This window comes from Lissotriton helveticus, chromosome 2_1, assembly GCF_964261635.1.
Source record: "Lissotriton helveticus chromosome 2_1, aLisHel1.1, whole genome shotgun sequence".
NCBI lineage: Eukaryota > Metazoa > Chordata > Amphibia > Caudata > Salamandridae > Lissotriton > Lissotriton helveticus.
Window position 1 is genome coordinate 357,701,335 of NC_136059.1, and position 21,247 is coordinate 357,722,581.

Below are 21,247 nucleotides of genomic sequence, written 5' to 3' on the forward strand. Positions count from 1 at the left end.
TGTGGACCCAGAATTTATCTCTCTCACCTATAACAATTACTCCTTGCGTGTGGTCTGACCACTACTTGATCACATTCACGATCCCGGATACCATTGTAGCTGTCACCTCCAGGCCTGGCAGTATGATAGCCAGGAACTGGAACCGAGCAAATATCAAGAAATTTCACACTATATTGACCAACACAGCCCCCCAGACTCAAGACTTTTCTACCTCTAGCCAATCTGCAAATCTCACCACATGGCTGGAGAACGTATGCGATATAGTCGCCCCTCAAAAAAACATTAAAACACGTAGACCCCATGATGCTCAAAAGTGATTCTCCCCAGAACTCAAAGAAACCAAACTAAAACTCCGACAAGCTGAACGGAAGTGGAGGAGACACTACAACCCGGCACTTAAACTAACGTACCTACTTCTCATAAGAGAATACAAATCTTTTATTCTCTTATGTAAAACGGAGTACTTTTTCGCAAAAATAGCGAACTCAGCCAATAAATCTAAAGAGATCTTCTCAATTGTAGAGGAACTCACAGGTCCGGCGAGAGTGAGTGCACCATCTAAGCACTCTCAGCAGCTCTGTGACTCATTAAACCATTACTTTTTTGACAAAATTACTGCAATAAAAACGAGCATTCCTCAATCGACCACCCTCATTATACCACGTCCGGCATGTCAGACACCAGTGTCCTTTAACCAATTTTCCCCCATTACCTTGGACTCTTTCTCAGAGTTGATGATCAAAGTCAAGTCAGGCTCTCCCCTTGACAGTGCCCCCCCCCCATATCTTGCGTGAAGCCTTCACAGTATGCCCGGCACCCCCTTTATCCCGTCTCATTTCGTCACTCAGCAGTGGCTTGGTCCCAGAATCCTTTAAGGTGGCCGAGATTCTTGCTATCTTGAAGAAACCTGGAGTCGACTCTCAGGTAATGAGCAATTATCGTCCAATCTCCCTCCTATCCTATCTCAGCAAGATCTTGGAGGCCCATGTTGCTGGCTGTCTGAGCTCCTTTGTCGAAGCTTCTTCTCATCTAGATCCCAACCGGGCTGGCTTTAGACCTGCTCACTCGACCGAAACAGTCATTCTCTCGGTCATGGACGAACTGCGCAAAGGAGCAGATCAAAACTCTTCTCAGGTTCTAATCCTCCTCGATCTATCGGCGGCATTTGACACGGTCGACCACAACATCTTGGTCGACCGTGTCCGCAGTGCTGGTGTGGGGGGACGAGCACTGAAAGGGCTCCAGTCGTTCCTGTCCGACAGGTTTCAATCCGTCCGTCTGGGCCAATATTGCTCTCCGAAAGGCAGACTCCCCTGCGGAGTTCCGCAGGGTCTTCCTTATCCCCCCTCCTGTTCCAATCTTTACATGCAACCCCTGATCACAGCTTTGAGGGAGATGAATGTCTTGGTGTTCAATTATGCAGACGATCTGCAACTAATTTTTAATTTACATCCTACATGTTCATCTGAAAGTCACCTGCGTGATATAATGACCTTTATCAGCAATTGGATGAACCTGAACCAGCTTAAATTAAACCCAAACAAAACGGAGCTGATCCTGACAGGTGGGAACGCCAACCCTTGGAACTCCAACTTTTGGCCGACTTCCTTGGGACCCCCTCCTGCTCCTGCCGCAACGGCGAAGAGCTTGGGTATTACGATAAGCAAGGACTTATCCATGTACCCACAAATCAACTCAGTGGTCTCGGTCTGTTTCTTTATATTAAGAAAAATAAAGAAGATAATAAGATTTCTTTCTAAAGAAGAATCCATTCTGGTTGTTCAGGCACTAATTATTTCCAGACTGGATTTCGCAAATTCACTTTATGCTGGCATCCCATCCTACCAAGTGCAACGACTGCAACTGATACAGAATCATGCGGCTAGGCTTATTTTCTCACTTTCTTCCCGTCATCATGTCAAACCCCTGTTGAAGCAGCTTGACTGGCTCCCTGTGAGGCAACGCAGTGCATTTAAATTGGGTTGTATTGTACATAAAGCTTTGATGGACTCCGGTCCGGAGTTCATTTCTAACAAGATCAAGAAATACATTACTTCCCGCAATCTCCGGTCATCTTGCCAACGTCTCTTGAGCACTCCAAGATTCAAACGAATCAAACACGGTGGGTTGTGCTTCACGACTTTGGCTCCCAAACTGTGGAACTCGCTCCCCCTCCCTATTCGACTCATTGATAGTCATCTCCAATTTAGGAAACAGCTTAAAACATGGCTATTCACGTCCGCCTACCTCACCTAATTCATCCTTTCGTAGTGCCCCGCTCCCCAGCGCCAAGAAACCTATCCGGTGTATGCTGCGCTTTTATAAATGATTTATAACATAACATAACATAACATCATTTGGAATTCGAAGAGGTAAGCGACAGGGTTGTACTCTATCGCCTCTACTTTTACATTCTATATGGAGCCGTTTGCAGAGAAGGTTCGCCAAAACCCGAGAATATCTGAGATCAGAATGGGGGACAGTCAGCATAAAATGTCATTATATGCGGATGATGTAGTCCTATTTCTAACGCAACTGGCAATTTCATTACCCCCATGGAACTATTCAGTTTAGCATCAGGCTTTAAAGTCAACATCCATAAAACTCAGGTTCTGAGCTTGACCCTCCCTCAAGCAGAACAACAGGCCCCAACGACACAGTTTACATTCAAGTCGGCTACGGAGGGCATCCAGTATTTGGGGTTGCAGCTGTTCCGCACCCTGGTTAAGATGGCCCAAGTGAACTATGCCACCCTCCTGGCTGGGGTTAGGAATGAACTCTCGAATTGGAAGAGGCACATCCTGCCCTGGCTAGGCAGGCTGGCTGCCGTTAAAATGACTACTCTCCCACGGATACTATATCTGATGCAGACGTTGCCGCTAAGACCACCGCCCAACATGCTGTCACAGATGTAACGCCTTATTAGTAACATTGTCTGAGGAGGTAGGAAAGCAAGACTGGCATGCCACTTGACATATATGTAGCAAGCAGACGGCGGTTTGAGGGTCCGGTGTTTGGAACTGTACTTTCAGGCAGCACAACTTAGATACATACTTGAGTGGTACAAACTGGGATCAGAAAAGCACTGGTGCTTTATTGACCGCTCAATAGCGGGCATGCACATCTGGAAGGTCCCATGGCTCCCCCAGAAACATCGCCCCTGCGGAGTATATGTGTCAACTTTTAGAATGCCCTCTTCTTTTTTCGTGAGGGGTGTTTGTGTTAAATTGATAATGGTCGTGTCATCCATACTATTCCCCAGGTTTATTTGTTCCCTTTCCCTGAGGCTGCGTTGGTATTGCTTCCTGCTTTTCTGCCTCCGTTGCCTCTGCCTCTTGGCTTTCCGTATGATACTTGTTGTCTGGGTCTGAGGTTGAACCTCTGTTCTTCCTCTAAAAAAAAAGACCAATTGTAAGATGTACTCTGTTCATACATTGTATTTAATAAGCCCACTAGGGCGATATCCGGTCATGCCTAAAATAAAATAATTTTCGAAGTTGGGCGCTGTAATGCCATAGCGCACATGCGCATTTGCCCAGCAAGGAATTATTGCATGGAATTATTGCATTACACAAATGTTAATGCAATGTAGGCAATGTCGAACTAGATTCAATAAAGTTGCATTTTGAATAAAACGGGTAAAGGAGGAAGAAAATAACAATTCTCCTAGTCTTAAAATACAAGCGCCAGGGTAATCGTGTTGACAATAATTTGTACACATTTGTGGTGTATGTGCATTTAAAGTAATATATAACCCGTGAAATTCATACTATGTTATGTTTGATTTTAATGTTTCAAGGTCTCGACATGCAATGTATGCTACGAACCTGTTACCTATGTCTCTCACGTTGTAGTTCTATTGTCACATGATTGGGGTTTGTTGCACAGCGTTTATAATGGCCGCTATGAGACATGAACCTTCGGTGATCAAGCCTGCGGGTCAGGCGAAACGCGTCCGAAGGGCTGACTTGAATAAACTTTTTGGCCAGCACATGGTGTCGTCAAGCGTGGTGTTTCGCTGCGTGTTATATATATATATATATATATATATATATACATATATATATATATATATACATATATATATATAAATATAAAAATCAGCTCCTTGCAGTTTCGCATCAGCACGCCAGCAACGAAGGAGACGGACCAGCCAGGTACAGCATGTTCACACTGATACATATATATATATATATATATATATATATTCACTGAAAAACCAATAGGTTTCAGGCACGTTATAGTTAGGAATTAGCATTTACAAAACCTTAGAAATTCAATGAAAAAACCATAGGTTTCAGGGGCATTATAGTTAGCTGGACATTTCACTCGTACGAAACCGGTAAACAGCGTTTACAACGATTCTTTTCCCCCGCGGGGAATCACAACTCGGTCGTTATCACGACCGCATTGTGATTCTGCATGCCATTACTCCGCAAGCCGGAACAACGACTTGCGGAGGGGTGGGGGGTGTTGGATTTAAAATCCAATACCTTCCCTATGTCCGCACAGACTGGAGTTGGAATAGTAAGTTATACTATTCCAACTTCCTGCGCCCCCCCTCCGCAAGTCGTTGTTCCGACTTGCGGATTAATGGTATGCGGAATCACAACGCGGTTGTGATAACGACTGCGTTGTGATTCCCCGCGGAGAAAAAGAATGCGGGATTTCAACATATATTCGTACAAAACCATTGAAATTCCCCCGTTATAGTTAGTTCAGCTAAATGAACCCCTCTATGGGCCCCCCATCACAATTCCAAGATTGCCCCCGGGATTTGGCCCACCCGGGGGCTAAATATTAACGAAGCGTGGGAGCCCGCACCTCGTTTTTTTTTTCACGCGGATTCTCTGCGGATTTTGCTGCTCCGGATGCGCTCAGTGCCAGCTATGCTGCTCCAACTGTCCCCCGCGTTTAGTCTACTCTCGAGATGAGTTTGTCTAGCTTGACACTCGGAAGGACAGGACCATGAATAATGAAAGTCGCACCGGTGGTAAGACTTTCCTTAAGTAAGCCATGTCAGAGACCCTTAATTGTGGACTGATCAATGTTAGATCCCTGGCTAAACATTACCTCGAGATTTATATATTATTGGAAGATCATAACCTCAATGTCCTATTTCTTACAGAAACTTGGACATGAGCAGACAGAGAAGTCGAGTTGGGCTTCGTCTGCCCCCCAGGTTATATAATTTGCCATAAACCCAGGCTGGATGGGAAAGGGGAGGAGTAGGATTTATCTATAAAGACACCTGGAATATCACCCAACTCTGTGTAGAGGATATTCCGGGGATTGAATCACTGGGGGTTCTCACTTAAGGATACTAGTGGTGCTCTATGTACAGGCCTACTTTGTTATAGATCACCAGGTGGAGCTGCCCATGGTTATCAAGAACTGATTGATGCGATATATAACTTATCGCACTCTCATTCTAAGCTATTGATCCTTGGAGATTTTAATCTCTGGGAGAATGTTACCCTTGACAAGAGCTTTGCCAGGCCTGTGAGAATGTTAACCTTCAACAGCTAGTACTACATCCTACTCATCAGAAGGGCCATGTGCTTGATCTTGTTTTTTCTGGTGAAAAAGACACAGCTGTAAAGGAGATACTTCCTTTATGCTGGACAGATCACTATTTGGTTCTTTTCTCCTTAAAAGTAGCTAAGAGCCAAAAACAAGCTGCTTATATGACCGTTACTCGAAATAGTAGAGAATGGTCTAAAATATTAAAACTAGTGGATCTGCCCCGGCTTGTTGATGATAGACCTGTCATTTATGATTCAGTGGAGATGAACTATCTGAATCTGTGTCATCAAATCACCAATTTTCTACATCAGCTAGCTCCTCTAAGGAAAGCCAAAAGTTATAAGAAGCCTTCCGCTCCTTGGTATAATGAAGAGCTAAGGCTGTTGGAGACTAGCTGTAACCAAGCAGAAAGGAAATGGAGGAGGAATTACTTAGAGACAGATAAAGCAGCCTTATAAAATCTGTTTTATATTTATAAAGAGTCGATAGGCAAAGCCAAGGCTAAATATCTTGAGGAGACCATTTTACATTCAGCTAATAAATCTCAAACTTTATTTAGCCTAGTAAGAGGTCTGTCCAACCCAGACTGCGCAAAATCTAAAATTCTGGCATCACAAGAACTGTGCGATGACTTAGCAGTCTTTTTTGAGGAAAAAAATCAATAAAATCTTAACTGGGCTAAAATCGTCTACGGATGATGATGCGCACCAGCACACTGGTAATGACACTTCAATAAACTGTGGTATAATTGATAGGGAACATATGATACTTTTGGATCAATTCCAGGTTCCCTCACAAGAGGAATTTAATGCAATTCCAGCTGGCATCTCCTCAGGTTCCCCTATGGACCTACTTCCACACAAGTTCTGGAAATTGTTTGGTGGTAAACTCTTTCCGCATCTGTATCAAATCTGCTGTCAATCCATAACTAATGGTGTAGTACCGGACTGCTGGAAAAAGGCAGTTGTCTCTCTACTGTTAAAAAATGCTACACTGGATCCCCAGTGTCCCTCTAATTACAGACCCATCTCCTTGCTACCGTATACGATTAAGATCTTGGAGAGAGAAGTGAGTAAATCTCTTTCAAAATACGCTAAGGATAATGAGCTGTTGGACGAAGTCCAAATTGGATTTCACCCGTGTTAGAAACGAGGTAGGGTGGTGCGGAGCGGGTAGGCCAAACTCCAGGGCATTGTGTAAAGCATCTGCGCAGCACACTCACAGGTGACACACCAGGCACACTACAAAAAGAGACTCCACACCAGGTTACGTGAAAAATAACTTGTGTATTAGGAAAATACATTAGACTGCAAAACACAGGTGCAAATCTTCCGTGCCAGCCGGCACAGGGTAACAATTCACATGGGGCTATTTACACGGCAGGGCCAATCGGGCTGCTACGAGGACCATCGCAAAAGGACCAAGAATAAATGGAAGTCCAGTAATAAATGTGAAACGGCGAGTACTTACTGGCTAGATCATGAACTTAGCAATGTTCCACAATAGTCGTAAACATCAGCGTTAGCATAAATGCATTAGGCATACAAATAAAGCATCATCACATTAGTGTCAGGCATGTAAATACATTAACATGTGGCATCTCCTTCATATTCCATAACAACGTAATCCAGCAGGGACCTGGAACATCACATTAAACCGGCATATTAGCATTAGCATAATCACCCGACATTAGGCATACTCGCATGCAAAACAAGTTATGCAGTACACCAATGATGTAAGCACTTGGGAGAAACATGCAGCAATGCAATAAGCATAAAAGTGTTAGCAGTGACACATTAGCATGAATGCACTAGGATAACCACATTAGCGTAAAGGCACTAGGCATGAAAAACTCATTATACCTAACATCAGGCTTAACATATATGAGCCTGGAGGCATAACCTTAGGCAAGGGTACCTTTGCATAAATCTCATTAACAGGAATAACATTCCCCGTAGGCATACCCCTAGAACATCAGGGCAATAACGTTAGGCATCATTAGGCATCACCAGCATGTCATACTCCTTGTCACAGATTAGCCTGGGCGCCACTGCGCCGGGAGAGCCCCTCCTCTGGGACTCTCAAATAACCAATGCTGTAGCCCACAGAGTTCTGGCCTGTTGGAGCCCCGTGGGGACTCAGAACTGAAAAGATGTGGCCACTGGGATGTCCAAAACAACGTCCTGCCCACCTTGCAGCTGGCCACTTCTGCGGGGCAGCTGTGATGCCCAAACGAAACAAGGGCAAGATGGAGCCCCTCACTGGGCTCTAAAATCACCAATGCCCCAACACTTGGCAGTTGCCCGCTACCGGCGGTTCAGCAAATTAGGCCAGGCAAGAGAAGGAACTGGCTCCAAAAAGGAAACAAGCACTCACAGTGCGTGAGGAGCTCCTCCTTCAAGCCAATGGCCCCCGGAACCCTCTATGTCTCCAAGAGGCCCCACTCACCGGGACTCTTCGTGGGCGGACTCCTCTGGCCACCGGGCTCCTTCTCGCAGTGATAGTCCCCTGCTTTTCCAGGACCTCTCCTGCCGGCTTCCTCTTTCCCCGGCAGCAGGCGCAGGGAACTCGCAGGGCTCTCCCTCGCACTACGGGAGCCCCGCCCACGACAGCACGTCTCCTGGCTTCACCCGGCCCCCCTCCTGGGACACAGGACTTTGATGCGGAGCCCGCGAGGCTCCAGACGACTTCCCCCAAGGTCGGGGGAGGCGGAAGTGGAGCCTGCGAGGCTCCGACTTGGCAGGCCCCGCCCACAGGGAAGAGCAGGTGCCTGTTTTCCGTCTTCTGCTCGTCGGCGCTCTCTCCCCGGCTACAAAGTGCGGGGTAGGCTCCCGCCTTCATTTTAAACAAAGTGTAGTCCACCCGCGGGGTGGGGACCCGAATTCACCGGTGGTATTCGGGGTATGCTCCTGCTAATAAAATGTGCCTAAAGCGGGGTAGGCACCCGCTAGTGGTGCCCCGGGCTGCAGCAGTGATTCTTTTCTCTGCGGCAATATGCAGGGTGGGCTCCCGCTTGTCGAAAGCAATTTCAGAGGTGTCAAAATCGTGGGGTGGGCTCCCGCTGGTTTGAATACACACCAGTGCAGCACAGCAACGGAGGCGCCCAATAGCGGGGTAGTTGAAATATAGTACTTAGACAGAACAGCGCTGTAGGCCTCAGCTCCTCTTCCCCATGCACCTTGAATATAGCGCTTACGATGTGCTTGGTCCCACCAGCTGCAGGAACAGCAGATGGTGCACCTCTTCTGGTAATCACGCAAATGGTCCCACTAGGCTCTAGAGTGCAGGCAGAGCAGCACAGGCACTTCAACTATGGAAATATAGCGCTCTCGCAGCGCAGCCCCGCCGGTGTCAGCTCCTCACCTCCTGGGCAGTAGGGTAATGCGGTCTTCTTCTCCAGGCGCTAGCCAGCAGGCAGTGCACCGTTGTAGCGCTCACGAGGCACTTGGTAGGAGAGCAGCAGGCACTACTGGACAAGATCAGTGCTCAGTGGGCACTCATCAGAACAAGTCCGCAGTTCCTAGGAACTGTCATCGTCTGTAACGTGGCACTGCTCCTGGTACAGCAGTCTTTACTCCAGCAGCGGGCTCTCACTGGCCCTGTGGACTGCAGAGAGGTACAGTTGGGCACAGGGGCCAGCACACAGGCTCAAGCGGCGGTACCTTCTGGCAGAGTGTCCCCTCTCATTCAAGTCCACTCTCAGTCTGAGCACATGGCGGCACAGCCCCCCTATATATATCCCCCTCACACCACCTACTAAAAAAGGCTAGAACCTTCTAGAAGGCTCCTGGCAGTCCCAGTCCCAACTGTCACTGTGGGGGAGGTGTAGGGCAATTTGTCACTTCAAACACTAGACTGCTAACCCTCCTCAGACAGGCAGGCACAAAGCACACCAGCAATGGCGTCCATTCGAAAAGTGATGTTACTGAAATGGTGAAAATAAAGGTGTGTACACCACTGCTCAGCATTTATTATTTTCCTCTCACACCACACATGGCATATACATTTCCTACCATGGGGGAGATGTCCCCTAAAGGGGGAGGGGGGCGGGTGGGTTCCTAATATACCTATGTAAGGCAGAAAGCCCACACACTTGGCACTGCTAACCAGCGCTAAAGTGTCCAACGTCCAACAACCCCTCATTCCACAACAGCAAAAAGGCTAGGGGGAAGGCGAAAAAGTTTGGGATGACCCTGCAAGCAGGGCCAAGTCCAACAGCCCGGCACACGGGACCGAGACTGCCCTGGTGGCAGTCTTGGATGACATGAGAATGCGGGCTGACAGCGGTCAGACAGCCTTTTTAGTGCTGCTGACATGTCGGCCGCGTTCGATACGGTTAACCACCGGATCCTGATTAAGAGATTGGAGGAGATGGGTGTTGTGGGTAGGGCTCGGGACTGGCTGCATTCCTATCTTTCTAATAGGCAGCAGGCAGTGACCCTGTCGCCATTCACTTCTCAGAATAGAGATGTTAAACATGGGGTTCCAAAAGGCTCGGCTATCAGCCCAATTTTGTTTAACCTTTGTCTTCGCCCACTTATTGTCCTAATAAAATCATTTGGCATTGATGTCATAAACTATGAAGACGACACTCAGCTTGTCTTTTCCGTTGAGGGCAATAAAGCAGTTCTTTTAGAAAAATGTCACAACTGTATGCACAGAGCAGCAAAATGGCTGAAAAATACCTCATTGCAATTTAATGGGGAAAAAACTGAAGTCCTGTGCTGTACCGCAGGTAAAATTCAGCGACCACTCCCAGTAGACTTCTGGCCAGGCCTGGCTAACAACTCCTTACTGCCCGCTAGTACAGTGCGCAATTTAGGAGTGATGCTGGACAGCAATTCACAACTGGACTCCCAGGTGAATAAAACGGTTAACACTTGCCTATCTCTACTCCGAGCTCTTCGGAAGATACTCCTGTTTTTACCTACTCTAGTTAGACCTCAAGTGGTGCGGAGTATTGTTCTAAGCATAATAGATTATTGCAATGCACTCCTTTTAGGTGCCCAAGCTTCCTTGATAAAAAAATTACAAAGAGTACAGATCATGGCGGCTAAGTTGGCCATGTAGAGCCTCGGCCTCACTGGCTTTAGAGGACCTACATTGGCCTCCCATTGCGCAAAGAGTCCAATTTAAGGCACTCTGCATCGTCTACAGGGCAATACATAAAATTGGGCCAAAATTGCTACAAAGGAAATTTGTATGGTACTCACCTGTTAGACACCTGCGTTCTTACTCTGCTAATCTGGTCTCTGTTTCCCATGTTAATAAAGCTCGAATGGGTGGCAGATCCTTTAGCTTTACAGCATCCAGACTTTGGAATGCCTGCCTCCGAGCTTAGACAACTGAACACCTTGTCACGTTTCAGGAAGGAACTGAAAACCAGATTGTTTCCCAGAGATTAGATCCTTGCCTATCTCAGTTTAGATACACGCAGTGGCTGATTGGTAATCTAAGCGCCAGGATACCCTTGGGGTTGCAGTTGTGCTATACAAGTGTACCTCACATTACATTACATTTCATGAGAGGAAACGTAGGGAATGCGTAGACAAACGTTCCCTCCCAAGAGAAGTGAAAGGCGTTTCCTAGAGAGCCTGACTGAGGAAATCTGCTAGCATAGAATCTGCATTTTTTGTTGAGTGATGTAGCGAACAGAACAGAACTAGGGTTGTAGACCCCTAGCAGCGAAAAGTGGAAAAGTAAATTTTGCCATGTTCTGTGTCCCTACGTGTCATCCATCATATGTTATGTGTGCATGACCAATATGCATATGTTATTCCCCATGTCCGATTCAAGACGCAATTATAGTTGTGTCCACCTCTGATATGCCATTTCCTAGTCCTCATGAGTAATATGAGTGTCAGGCCTATGTAAAGTTATGTTGCCACGTTTCTTAGTGTGCACGTTATTTCATTATAAAGTCCCCGTTTCTAGGCCTCAACAGGGCCCGGACATCAGATTCAGCTCCTGTCTCCTGAGCCTCGCTGAGGAGCGATCCAGCCCCCACCTGTATCCTCGACCTTTCACTTACTTCCTGCCTCGCAGTGCCCGGTGCAGCTTGGCTCTGCCTCTGAGTCTGCCAAGACTATGTTATGATTCCAGCTATCAGTTTAGTCCTCCTTCTCTGCATTCCTAAGCTACTGAACTGCATCAATAGTTTCCGTCATTGTCTAGCCTATGCGGCTCCATGTTAAGAGAAATACTGTATTTAATGGTCATTTAATATTCTTCATCACGCACTATATGTAGAATAAATGCATGCTCCAGTCTTAGAGTCAATTAGCTTTTCCCCTCATGACTTCTAGTTTACATCAACATGTTCCCTAAACATCAGATACAAGATAGGGTTTAGGTACATGTCGCTCCGACCCTCCAGACTTTAGTCTCTGCTCCTAGCACAGAGTTCATAGCCCCCAGCTTCTCCTCGTAACACGTCATTGCCAGTTTGCGCGCACCATTAGGTTAGAGGTCCCGGCTCCTTAGGTAGCCCCCTCCTATGTTTCCGCCCATTCATGACATATTCTGTTACGTTTGCATCACATGTCTGAGTTACACCTTCTTTTTACTCTTATCTTTCGCGACTGCTACGCGTCACGCCTTCTGCTCCACCCACTGCTACGCCTACTGCAATGTAATGTTATGTGTTCGCGCTATGTATATATGCTCGTGTATTGTTATTAAAAGTTAGCGCGCTCATCCCAGACCCAGCCCCAGCAGCTGCTGGGCCCTGTCATCCTATTCCTATGCAGGTTGTCCTGTTCCTGTCCTTATGCTGTATTAAACCTGCAAAACTCCTAGTACCTCGAATCTTGACTCTTATTTATTGAGCTATCTGTTATGATATATGTCTAGTCAAAAATAGGGTATTATTTATTTATTTACCACATAATGGCGCCCGAACAGGGACTTGCCCTTTCCCCACGCGTCGGTGAAGCCACGCCGACCCCCTGACCCTCTGCAGTCGTGACGGAACTCTTCTGCGCAGTGGCAGATATTTCTGCTCAAGTATCCCTCAGGCCCACGGAGGAGACGGAGGAGGCGGTCCAGCATCCAGACGAGACGGTGGAGGAACGCGGCGAGTCCCGACCAGAGCCCAAGCCAAGAGTCCAAGGTCCGAGGTATCCGGAGGTCCACCCGTAACTGAAGTCCGAAGTCCGAAGTTCGTCGTCGTAGCAGTCCAGTCCAGTCCGAGGCCTTCCGTTCTTGCTGCCCGGTGAGTACCGTTACTGGGGTGGTATCTAGACAGGGTCAATTTCATTGACTCTGGTCTGTGGGTTGGTGGTACACAGTCCCACAAACGAAGTGTTCACTTCGGTGGATACGGGTCCTGACGTGTCTCTTTAAGAGACCGGTAAGTTTCGTACTGTTTCAGCAGTGCATCTAGTTTCTGTTCTAGTCAGTTTCTGTTCTCGAGAAAATTCATGTGTTCTGTTCACGGTATTTTCAGGTAGTATTCTGTTCGAACTGTTATTTTTAAATGTTTTTCATGTATTCTAATGTCGTGGTATGAATGGGAAATAAGTATCGTGTTTATTGTGTATTGTATTGTGTCTAGATTACAGTTCAGTCATGCCCATATTTTCCAAGTTACGTCAGTTAAAAACTAGAAAGGGTCTGCTGGAAGCAGCAGTTCCCGTCCCGCCCAGGGACAGTCCAGGTCACTTTATGTATCAGAAACATGGCATAAGTGCCATATTGTATCTAGATTTATGGGTAGAGTATACCAAACAGTTAGAAGAAAAGTATAGATGGCCCGTATCGGGTACATGGGATGCCGAATGCATCATGCGAGTAGAGGAGGCATTATGGAAAAAGAAAGCCAGACAATCACAGAAAGATGCCATCGAGCTATGGCGCAAAGAAGCTCATAAGAGAACCGAAAAAGAAATCAGAAAGTCAGAACTAAGTAGAGAATCCCAAGAACGAGCCCAAGAAAGAGAATTAATCGAGATAGGTGAACGAGTTAGAACTGAGCAATCAGACAGACAGAGGAATGCCCTCATTAAGGGTATGTATCCTCTTCTTGCCGAGGGCTTGCCAAAAGCGACCCCAGAGGCATCCAGTAATTTCCCGCCACCATTAGTTCCGACCAAGCTACGTCACAAACCGACCGCAGCTGATATTTTTATTTCGTCCTATCTGGACGACACAGTCCCCGAATATGCAAATCCTGTTCACGCTCCGCCAGTCCCTGTAAACCAGGTAATTCCTGCTCCTCCAGACACCGGGGTGCCCTTAACAGCCCCCCCGGGTCAGCCCGCCATACAAGTCCAGCCCACGTTACAATTACCGACCCTGCCAGGACGGAAAGCATCAGTTGATGATTCCAGTTTAGGGGCCGCAGGAGGAGGTCTTCCTCAAACCCCGCCGCCATACAAGCGTTTATCAGCACTCGAATTACATGCTCAAGCATCACAGCGTACTCCCAAGAGTAATAAGTCTGTCGCAGAGATTAGGCAAACCCTTGGCGAATGTGTCTATGACCCAGTTCCAGGCGAGTTTAATATGGTTTTATATTCCGTACGCGTAAGGAGAGTGACCGAGTATCTAGTCACCCTACCAAATATGAAAGAAGATCTAGACAGGATATATCGTTTCATCCGTACAGGGGATGACCCACAAAGTATTAGTGATGCCATGTCTCAAAGGAAAGCCGAGATTCAGCGTATGATATTAAAGTTCTTAATTAACTGTCTAATAAGAGAACAGGATCATCCGTCTAAAGACCCGGAAGAAATGAAAACTCTGACAAAGTGGAGTGATAATATAGCCGAAGGAAAGCACAATACCATTGGTGCCATGGAAAGTATGTACAAGAAAATCCGTAGAGAGATAATAAAGATACACGAACAGCGTAAAGCAGCACAAGTAAGCGAGAAAGAAAGTACCTCTGATCCTGAAGAGGAAGACGACGAGAATACTGCCAGAATAGCGTATGTAGGAAAATCTAGATTTCCAGATCGCCATTTACGCCTAGAACATAAGCCAGTTTTCCATCATTCAGCACCAGAACAAGGTTCCCTAGAACAAGTGTTTCAAGCTACCGATCACATTCTGAAATCACGAATCGGTTATAGTGAGTTAAGTCCTATGCATGAACAGGAACTAGTCCGATCAGCAGTCAGATGGATTACTGATTCTACCACTTTTCCAGATGAAATAGTGGCACAAATGTTCCTGAAAATGCCCCCAGCCGAGCAACGACTGGTGGGTATGTATATGATTCAGCACCTCATTACTCTGTATGAGGGTCAACATTCTGATCCAGGCCCGTTACATGATATCTTGAACGAGTTACTCCAGTACAGATGGAGAGGTCTAGGTACCGATTTAATTAGTGTCATTTTAGAACAACGTCACAAATATAGAACATTCTTGAACCCGCATTTTGTTCATGTTTCACCCCCAGAAAGTAAATCATTCTACATAGACAGACAGAATCCGTTACGAGAAGTCCACCCAGTCAGAGGAGCGGGTGGCGAAATGCAGCGAGTGTTTGTATACACTCCAATCACAAAGATGGAACTCCTCGAAATGAAGAAATTAATTCCCTGTCATGACAAAGATCCAGCGGGGTTCCATAGAGAATTAAAAGACATGCTCCGTATGGGAGAATACACTTACCCAGATATCATTAAAATGTTAAAGGTTCTGCTGCCCGCAGGGGTGTATGAAAAGCTAAAGGAAAAAGAATGGGAGGTGGGAGAGAAAAAGATCGATTGGGCAGTCCTAGAAGCAGAAGACAAGGCACGAGTACCAGGTACCGGTCTAGGAGAGAAATGTAAAGAATTACCAGAATTATTAATTCAAGTTTTACCCAGATTATTAACAACGAGAAAAGAAGACTGGGATGCAATCTCAGCCTGTAAACAGAAACAAGATGAAGATATTAGTGATTTTTATTCTAGGTTTGAAAAATGCTTTAGCATCAATAGTGGCCTCAAGACAAGTAGTGAGTCATACCCTCACCTTTTCGTTACTAAATTAGTCGAGAATTCAAGCCCACAAGTTAAAAACCGAGTTTTGAAAGTCGAAAGCACCTGGCAAGCAAATACTCCGTCCCAGATGCTCCAGATGCTCCAGTACCACCAGAATAGAATCAGGGAAGAGCAAGAACACGAGAGAAAACGTATGAAAGACACGAAAATGAAAGTACTAGTTGCACAATCTGTTCCTCAAGACAGTCAGAAGAGGGGTCCGAATCAAGCCAGTCATCCTGCAGCTCCCGTTAAAGGGAACTGCAATTATTGTAAACAACCAGGTCATTTTATAAATGAGTGTGCAGTTCTGAAACATAACATAGCTACTGGTAAGACTAAAGAAAGACCACGTCCGCCTAGACAAGAACAAGTTTCACAGACTCTTCAGCCACAGAATGCACCACAGACAGTTACAGTACCGCAGCCTATTGCTGCAACACAGCATGTTACATCACAGATGTACCAGTATGCACAGTCTGAGTATCCAGAGTACCAGCCATATTCATGAAACAGCCTAGAGAGGGAGGTAGGCTTGCCTCTCATCGAGATACCTGTAGATCAAGAAGGTCCCTATGTTCACAGTCAAGTATTAGGGAAAGACGGAAAGTTTTTGATTGATACAGGGGCAAGTAGGACCACAATTAGTCATGCCGAAGTTCCAGGGGCTCCGCTCTCAGGCTCAAGAAATGTTTCCCTTGGATTTTCAGGAAAGCCTATCGTTAATGAGATTTCAAAGCCAGTCACTCTAGAAGTAGGTCCATTGTCCCGCACTACTGATCTGTTACTTACTAAGTCATGCCCAGAAAATCTATTAGGCATTAAAACACTGAAAGAGTTAGGTGCCGTTATATGTTGTTCCCCAGAGGGAATACGATTGTTCCTACGTGACTTTAAGGGTCACTATGTATTACGAGATTTTGATTCCAGACTGTCTAAGGTTCCGCAGCATTTATGGGCGCAAGGTCCAACTGATGTAGGTTACATGCAAATCACACCCCATCGTGTGACCCTGAAACCAGGTGTAGTGTTACCACGAATCAGACAGTACAGATTGCCACCCGAGGCTGTAGCAGCCTTATCCAAAATTATAGACGAGCTCATGGCTCAAGGAGTAGTTGTAGAAACTGACTCCAACGTATGTAACTCTCCGATCATTCCAGTCATGAAACGTACTGATCCAAATGCACCCCCAGTATATCGATTAGTGATCGACCTACGAGAGCTTAACAAATGTATTATTCCTCAGTACCCAGTTGTCCCAGATATCTCTTCCCTGTTAACTGCTATTGATTCCGAAGCCACGTTCTTCACTGTCATAGACCTCAAGAACGCATTTTTTAGTGTTCCCATCCATCCAGACAGCCAGTTTCTTTTCGGATTTTGTTTAAATGGAAGGAGCTATATGTTTACACGAGATCCTCAAGGTTTCACAGAAAGCCCTAGTATTTACAGTCAAGCACTTAAGAGACAACTAGACAATATTCACATGCCAACCGACACTGCCCTGCTCCAGTATGTCGATGATCTACTGATCACAGCCCGTTCTGAACGTGACTGCGAGCGAGCGTCACTGACGGTTTTGTATTTCCTAGCCGAGATGGGGCACAAGGTGTCCCCTTCGAAGCTTCAATTCTGTGTCCAGCAAGTGGTCTACTTAGGACACTTACTGTCCAAGAGGGGTAGGCAGTTGACACCTGACCGTATCCAGTTAATAGCACATCTTCCTCAGCCCAGAACCCAGAAGGAGGTACGTGCCTTTATCGGCCTTACTTCTTATTGCAGACAATGGATTCCTCAGTATGCATTTCTAGCCAAGCCACTGATACAGTTAACGACACAGGAGGCAGCCGTATCGACTGTTCTCCCTTGGACATCTGAACATACACTTAGTTTCAACGAGTTAAAGAAAGCCCTATGTCAAGCTCCAGTTCTAGCTACACCGAACTACAGTAAGCCTTTTACACTTTTCGTCACTGAACGTGAAGGTACAGCATTATCTGTTCTTACACAAGATCAAGCAGGACAATACAAGCCGTGTGCTTACTTTTCTAGCACACTAGATCCGGTCGCCCAGGCTCTGCCTGCGTGCCTCAAGTCAGTTGCAGCCACAGCACTAGCTATCAGACAAAGTGATTCCATAGTTTTAGGACATTCCTTGACAGTACAAGTCCCACACTCCGTGGAAGTTCTTTTAAACCGAACACAAACACAGCACTTGACAATTGCACGTTTAACAGGTTATGAATTGACACTGTTTCAGCCACACATAGAAATCAGACGCTGCAACGTCCTGAATCCTGCTACACTGTTACCATCAGCTAGTTCAAATTCTGCCACACACGACTGTGTGGAAGTAGTCAACATTACGACAAAGCCAAGACAAGATCTGACAGATATTCCGTTACCAGATCCCGACCTGACACTTTATGTGGATGGTTCATGTATGAGAACTAGTACAGGAGAACTAGTAGCCGCGTATGCAGTGACTACTGACACTGAAGTTATTGAAACACACCGTATTGATACCCTGTCCGCTCAAGCAGCAGAGCTAGTTGCTCTGACACAAGCCTGCATACACGCCAAGAACCTGAAAGTTAATGTCTACACAGATTCACGTTACGCATTTGGAGTTGTACACGACTTTGGAGTGCTCTGGCAGGAGAGAGGTTTCATGACTTCTCATGGGACCAAGATTCAGCATGGTCTCCTTATTCAAGCTCTGTTAGATGCCATACATTTACCGACATCCATTGCTATCATGAAATGCAAAGCACATACGAAAGTTACTGATATTATTTCTCAAGGTAATGATCTAGCAGATCGCACAGCCAAGCTTACAGCACAGACTCCAGACATTCCAGTTAACATGACACACACTCCAGATCCGACTACATGTATGACCGTTAAGGACCCTACTCAAGATGTCATAGATATCCAGTTACATGCTACTCCCGATGAAATCAAGAAGTGGTCTGAACAAGGAGGGGTCCAGACAGATCAAGGATGGGTGACGAAGGGTAAGACCGCATGGTTTCTCCCCGACTCTATGGTTCAAGTCATCATTAATACCGCACATAGTCCAGCACATTTAGGAGAAAAAGCAATGTTAGACAGTATCCAGAACATTTGGTTCAACAAGCATTTACGAGCTGCAGCCAAGCAGAAGGTCCGTACCTGTATGATATGTTGTCAGTTTAATCCAGGTAAAAGTGTCCCGGTGGAACAAGGGGGATTCCAGCCTCCTGACCACCCTTTTGAGGTCCTCCAGATGGATTATATTCAGATGGAGCGATGTCGAGGTTTCAAGTATGTCCTTGTAGTTGTATGCGCTTTGTCCAGATGGACAGAAGCATATCCAGTCCCAGATTACACAGCCGCGACCACTGCCAAGCAGTTGGTTCGTGAGTTTTTCCCTCGATATGGACTCCCTAGAGTCGTATATTCTGATAACGGTCAGCCATTCTCATCTGAGTTGATGAAGCACGTTTCCCTGTTGTTAGGGTACCAGTGGAAGTTTCATTGTGTACGCCATCCTGAAGCAGCCGGTCTAGTCGAGAGACATAATCAGACTCTGAAAATTCGAATTGCCAAAATATGTAAAGATAAGGGTGTGGACTGGCTAGTAGCTCTGCCAGTCGCTTTGTTTTATATGCGCATGGTCGCACATTCCAGATCAGGTCTGTCCCCGTATGAGGTCGTTTTCGGCCGCCCCCCTAACATGTGGGGTACTCCTAGACCCCGAAGTATTACTGATGTTTCATGTAATATGCTGACAGATTACCTAGCTTCCTTGATGTCTGCCCTCAACTCATGTCGTTCACAGGTTGCCGCCGCATTTCCAGACAATACCGAGGTGGCACCGCATGAGATCGTTCCAGGTTCGATGGTGCTCGTCCGGAACTTCGACAGATCAAGTCCGCTGGAGCCACGTTGGAAGGAGCCCCGTCAGGTCCTCCTCACCACCCGTACAGCTGTGAAATTGGAAGGACGCCGCGGCTGGGTGCACCTTTCGCACGTCAAGAAATTCTACGGATTAAAGCCGGTCTTTAAAAACATTTCCCAGGATATCAAGACTTGTCAAAACATTGTTCCTAAGGACTGTCCCGCAAATGACATTGACACAACCCCTCCCCTGTTAGAGAAAACTCCGCAGCAGGAGTATAAGCAAAAACTCCGGTCTAGTAGAATAAGTCAGCCAGTTTGATTGTCTAAGTCCTCCCCTAGGTGAAACGGTTAGACTGTTTCTGACATGTATAAAATAGACCCCCATAGTGAGAGAGTTAGTCCAAACTCAAACCGATGTATCGTTTTTCTAAGTTTCATATTATTTCTCAGCATAATGATTTCCTGCACTAGTTACGCATTTTTCCTGTGTTTCCCAGTTCCTCATGTAAATAAGCATGCTAATGCTACAGCAGAGCACACGTTTAGTGATCTGCCCCCTCATGAACTGTCCTACCGCCTCGCTATGCGCAATAACTCATTTATCCGCATGTTACATTATTCACACCAGACCAGCAATGCCACTAATTGTTGGGTGTGTGGTCGACTCCCCCCTTTCCAGACGTCAAAGGGAGTTCTGCCACTCTTTCCTTATCCTTTTTCACATAATGGTTCGTGTGGAGCATGGTCCACGTTAACGTCATCCTCAACAGATATGTCTTTTCTTAACAGTACATGTTTCCCAGACAAGCAAGGTTTCCCCCACAGAACAGGTTTAGATCTAGAAAATGAAGTGTACAATTTAGGTAATTATTCGTCGAATTTCATGGTCCTGAATGTTCAGTCTGATACTACTCCAGACTCACCTGCTATTTCAGTACTACCAGTCAAAGGCGAATTATGTGTCCGTAATTATGGTTCTGTACACGTAGGACATAGTGATTGTACTACTATTATCCAGTATAGTGACAGTGGGAAATCTATTTTTAAAGCTTCACGTCATTTTTATTTTGTTTGTGGTCAAACTGCATATGTTCGTCTGCCCCTCGATTGGGAGGGAACCTGTTACATTGCCTTCCTACTGCCACCTGTTTTCCTAGCCCCACCTGACTACCATAGGAATTCCTACCTAGTACATACTAGACACAAGAGAAACCTCCCGATTGTCGATTATACTGAAACTGCTGCAGAGCAATTCATTGATATTGATAAAGGTGTGTTCCCTTATTTAGGTACAGTTGTCAACAGTAAGCTAATCCGTAGGTTAACAAGAACCCTTGAAGCTGTAGTAGATGAGACTGCCTCCGCTCTAGGTAACTTAACCGAAGAGCAATCCTTTATGAGAATTGTCGTGCTCCAGAATCGTCTCGTCCTTGACGTCATACTGGCCGATAGGGGCGGGGCCTGTAGACTCATCGGATCCAGTTGCTGCATTTTCATTCCAAATAACGCGCCGTCTGTTTATTCAGCTATAACCAGACTTCATAAAATTGCCCATCTGTTACACCAGGATCCAGGCACCTGGACATGGTCCGGTTGGTTCTGGAATATAATTTCCGCCTGGGGATGGAAAGTCCTGTCCTTTCTAGGTATCGCAGTAGCGATCATATTCAGCTGCTGCCTCTGTATACAATGTGGCCCTGCGATTTGCGGCATGTGTGCTACCTCTTGTATTCCTAGTCCCAAGCCCCGTTCTAAATCCCGTTCCAAGACAATTCGAGATGAACAAATGGTACTGTATGAAATGATAGATGGTATCATGAATATTAATGTTTCCTGATGGAAACGTAGTGACAAGG

General features: G+C 46.1%; 1 protein-coding gene across 4 annotated transcripts in view; it reads right to left on the bottom strand.

Moving 5' to 3' along the window:
* Positions 1-21,247, bottom strand: part of CPLANE1 (ciliogenesis and planar polarity effector complex subunit 1) — a 2,766,109-nt gene that overhangs the window by 734,279 nt on the left and 2,010,583 nt on the right. The window lies entirely within an intron of this gene.